Raw genomic sequence first — 5402 nt, 5'->3', positions numbered from 1 at the left:
TCAAGAACGCTGGCGCCACATACCAACGCATGATTCAAACATGCTTGGAGAAACAGATCGGCAAAACAGTTGAAGCTTATGTGGACAACGTTGTCATCAAAACTAGGCACGTCAAAACACTAAGAGACGATTTACGTCTCACATTCGACAACCTCCGCGTGTATGACATTAAGCTCAATCCGAAAAAATGCGTTTTCGGCATCCCTGCTGGAGAACTGCTGGGCTTCATCGTTTCCAATAGAGGAACTGAAGCAAACCTAGCCAAAATTCGAGGTTTGTCACAATTGGCTAAGCCAACAGATCTTAAACAAGTTCAAAAGCTCGCGGGTTGCATAGCAGCTCTAAGCCGCTTTATCTCCAGATTGGGAGAAAATGCACTGCCACTCTATTGCCTTCTACGGCGAACCGACCACTTCGAGTGGACGGACGCGGCAGCAGCCGGACTGGAGGAAATAAAAGCCCTTCTTGCAAGCAATCCAATCCTGGCCGCACCAAACGCCGGCGAACCGATGTTATTATACATATCGGCAACACATCATGTGGTGAGCGCCGTACTCATCGTTGAACGAGAACAGGACGGGCATAAATTCCCGCTTCAGAAGCCAGTGTACTATGTATCTACTGTCCTTACACCATGCAAATCCCGGTACCCTCATTATCAAAAGATAGCATACATGGTCTTCATGGCATCCCAAAGCTCCGTCACTACTTTCAGGAGTGTTTGATCACGGTGGCCTCCGAAGTACCACTCAATGACATTATAAGCAACCGTGATGCTACAGGCCGGATTGCCAAATGGGCCATTGAGCTCCTCCCATTTGACATTACATATAAACCACGTTGAGCTATCAAATCCCATGTACTGGCCGACTTCATCGCCGCATGGACAGAGGCCAAACTCCCTAAAGAGTACGACACATACTCCAATTGGGTCATGTATTTCGACGGCTCCAAAATGCTGGCAGGGTTAGGAGCGGGCATCGTTTTAACGTCCCCTACTAGAGACGTCGTTCAGTACGTCCTCCAAATATTATACACAGACTCCAATAACGCAGCAGAATACGAGGCCTTATTACATGGTCTCCGGATGGCTGTCTCCATGGGCATCCAACGCCTAGAGGTGCGCGGGGACTCAAACCTGGCAATATCTCAAATAAATGGAGACTTCGACGCCAAAGATCTGAAGATGGCAGCTTATCGTAACGCAGCCATAAAATGTCGACCCGGTTCGAGGGGCTTGAGTTCCATCATGTGGCTCGAGAAAGTAATCAAGCGGCGGATGTTCTTTCTCGTATCGGCGCTAAGCGCGACCCCATCCCACCCAATATCTTCCTGGAAAGGCTTTTTAAGCCATCCATGGTGTGGCAGGGGGAAAACGGCAATACTAGTCCGGATCCAAACATAACCCCAGATCCTGGAAACACCGACGTCGTCGGGGGCTCAGCTACCGAAATAACACCGTCGGTGCATCTCATCATGGCAATCATTGCCCCATGGACCAAACCCTTCCTGGCCTACCTTAACAGGAAGGAGCTTCCTGAGAACCAGAATGAGGCCCACTGCATTGGCCGGCATTCAAAGGCCTACAAGGTTCATGATGGAGAGCTCTATAAGAAAAGCGCTACCGGAGTCCTTCAACGATGTATATCCGAGGAAGAGGGGTGGCAGCTCTTGGCTGAAATTCATGCCGGACTCGGCGGTCACCATGCCGCAGCTCGGGCCCTTGTTAGCAAGGCCTTCCATACAGGGTTTATTGGCCGACGGCCCGAGCAGATGCATAGGACCTTGTCTAACGTTGTGTCGGATGCCAACTCTTCGCCAACCAAAGCCATATGCCCCCACTGCCTTACAAACAATCCCCATCACTTGGCCTTTTGCGGTCTGGGGGCTCAATATGGTCGGACCCCTTAAAGGAGGAAGTCATAATAAAAAGTATCTACTGGTCATGGTGGATAAATTCACTAAGTGGATAGAGGCCAAACCAGTCGAAACGGCCGAAGCGGGGCCAGTAATAGATTTCATATCCGGCGTGGTACACCGTTATGGTGTCCCGCACAGTATAATCACCGATAATGGCTCCAATTTCACAGCCGATGAGGCAAAAACCTGGTGCACTAATCTAGGCATTAAGCTCGATTACGCCTCTGTCTATCACCCGTAGACAAACAGTCAAGTCGAACGGGCTAATGATCTTATTATGAGCGGCATCAAACCCAGACTAGTGTGGTCTTTGAAGGAATTGGACAAGCACTGGGTGGAGGAACTTGACTCCATACTTTGGGGGCTGCGGACCACGCCCAACTGCACTACCGGATATACACCCTTCTTCATGGTGTATGGTGCGGAAGTAGTGTTACCCTGCGATATTATTCATGATTCACCTTGAGTGCGTATGTACGAAGAGAGAGAGAGGCCGAACTTGATCGGCAGGACAACTTAGATGCCTTGGAGGAGGAGCGCGACGTCACAAAAGCCCATTCCGCATTTTATCAACAGCAGGCTCGCAGGTATCAAAGCAGAGAAGTGTAGGCCAAGACGTATAACGTCGGTGAACTTGTTCTACGCTTGCCGGAGAAGAAAAAGGACAAGCTCAAGCCCAAGTGGGAGGGTCCCTTCATCATTGACGAAGTTCTCACGGGAGGAGTGTACCGCCTGCGTGATGCGTCAGATAATCACCTAGAGTTGAACCCCTGGAATGCGGCCAGACTACGACGATTTTATGCCTAACGCCGAACTCTGTGTTCATTTCCTCCCTCCTGTTATTACCGTCATTTGTTTTTCCTCCCTTTTCCTTTTTTAGCTTTTTGTTTTGTCTTTAGCCCTACGGCTTTAGTACGGCTAGACCATCCCTACCTGATGCGTACATCTCTAAATATGTACGTTCATTATACCTGGGGGCTTCTCGGACAGAAGCTTGCGACTATTCTTCGAGCATCAAGCTTGGCACATATGCGTTTTTTCCATATGTACCTTTTCTTCGCCATTATATGCATTGATATTACTTAAGTTTTGGCCAAGCTGGGTTGCCTGGCTCCTGTGCTTATGCCCTACGTTCCCGTTAGTTCGGCTAGGGCATAAAGGGAGCACCTCTGCGATTGTTACTGTCGGGTCATCCGGATGTGTACCTCAGACTGGGTGAAGCCGAAATCTAGCGTTCTTAAGGAAATATTCGGTCAGGGAATTAAAGGTGTTTCCGTATTCACTCCATTGTGAACCCCAGATGTTACTTACTCTAAGACTTTTTCAATCACAGTTCGAACATGCACATTAAATGCATGCACACCCAGGGAAAGGAACCCTTAACAGAACTATTCCCTCTGGAAGATGTTACTTACATAATGTAATACAACATAACTAGCCGGATACACATTGTCTGTTCGAGCAATTATGACCCCTACGCCTGGTTTCCACGCATACCCTGGTATTCTACCGCTAGGGTATTCTGAAACACTCTGCACCTTCGGATCTGGAGGTTGAAGCGAAAAGGTCGGCGATGACAATTGTCTTTATTATCCAGCTAGAAGGAAAGTACATAGTCACTCATGACTCAAACACTTCCTCCTCTATACCGTCCAAAAGGCAGTCTAATTTACAATCCTGTTGGGAATATTTGGCGGCCACCTCTGCTTGGTCATATACTAAACTAACAGGAATTTCTTCCCCATTCGGCCCTGGCGGTCTGACACGAGCATGTGATTAGGATCCAGCTTGGTATATCGCGTCTTCACCATGGCCCAGGCCTCTCGCGCACCCCCTCAGCAGGCCGATATCTTCCACAATCGGATACGCCACTGCGCTCCCATGAACAGCTCTACCAGCTTCTCCATGCTTCCTGGAGGGGAGTCGAATGGCCATAAGGCCTTGGCTACACTCCGCATTGCCTGCCGAGCTTGCTCGTGAAACTGCGATAGCCCTTTCAAAAGATCACTTGATGATCCAGACACCTCCTCTTCAGGGCGGTTCATCAATACACCTGCAATTACAGCTATATCAGCTACTTTTACCTCCAAGCTGTTATAAGATAGAAGCGGCCACGTACTGAATATGCCGCCTCGCAACTTCTTGTACTCCTTCACAGAGTCCACTAGCTGAGCTCGCACATCTTTTAGTTCTTCGCCCAGTTTGGTGTTCGAATCCTAGAGTTCCTTTTCCCCTTGAACGACTTTTGTCAATACACGCTCGCCCGCTGCTAGTAGCTTTTTGGCTCCGTGTTCTTCGCTTTGAGCGGCGTCCAGCTTCCCTCGTAATTGGTATAACGACCCAACACAAAGATAAGCACCCAGATTCACACTATCAGTGTATCATTATGAATTCTTGAAAGAGGGAAATATTACCGGGAGATGCCTTGTATTTGTCTAGTTCGGCATTGGTAGCAAGCAGCCGGCACTGAAACTTTTCTAGTTCCTAAGCTAGCAGGGCGTTCTTCTCTGTAAGCACCTGGTTGTACATTGATCCTTAAATCAGTTGTTTCAACTCCTTTAAGTCTCGGGGGCTACTGGCATATGGTTATCATAGTCAAACAAAACAAATTTACTTGCACATCTTTCAAATGCTGTCTTGTGGCCTTGTTAAGCCCATCTCGAGCAGCTCGGATGTATGCGTCGGCCGAGCTGAAGGCGTTAAACGACTCTTCTGAAAAGCTAGGGTCTTGCAAAATGGCCCGACGGCACCGATGATTCATGGCACTCTCCACTTCCGAGTTGCTGACGGATACATCATCCGAGTCCTCGGCTGGAGGACAGTCCGGCGTCGCCCCCGCATTAGCCCCCATCTTCATGGAAGGATTTGAACCCTGGCTGCGGGAAGTACGACTGCTCGAACCTCCGGATATAGTCCGGCGCACCTTTTTCCTGACACATGGAAAACGGGAAGGTCACGGTTGGACGTGACTGCCCAGGAGCACATTGGAAAATTCATACCTCTTCGATGAAGGCCCGACCGTTTCTTCATTCGCTTTCCTCTTGGAAGGCTCGCCTTGTGTGGGGGACGCTCTCTTCGGAGATACCCCTAGAGCGGTACGGCGCGCCGAACCCTTCCCCTTTTGAGCACAAGATAGTGCGGTGGGTGAGAAGGAAGGAGAGATCTCTTTTACATAAGGTGTCTTTGGATTACTTACGTGTGAAGCTGGAAGGGGGCCAGAGTAATTGGCGATAATGGGTACATATGTACCGTCGTAGCTCATCTAATAGAATGTTCCCTCCTCAAGCTCCACGAATATGTCCAAATTTTCTTCATATCCAGGGTCAAGATCCCGGTTGCGATTCTCCGGCTGAGGGGCAGGGTCATGGATCCCCTCGACAACCTTCCGCCATTCCTGTTAGGAGAAGATAAGATGCTGCCTGTCAACGAATGATCCAGGGACAAGATAAAATAAGTGGAGCCGAACCTTACCCAGCTGGGAG

The sequence above is a fragment of the Triticum dicoccoides genome, chromosome 1A (genome assembly GCF_002162155.2).
Source record: "Triticum dicoccoides isolate Atlit2015 ecotype Zavitan chromosome 1A, WEW_v2.0, whole genome shotgun sequence".
Lineage (NCBI taxonomy): Eukaryota > Viridiplantae > Streptophyta > Magnoliopsida > Poales > Poaceae > Triticum > Triticum dicoccoides.
The sequence above is the reverse complement of the archived record's forward strand: the minus strand, read 5'-3'. Positions refer to the sequence as shown.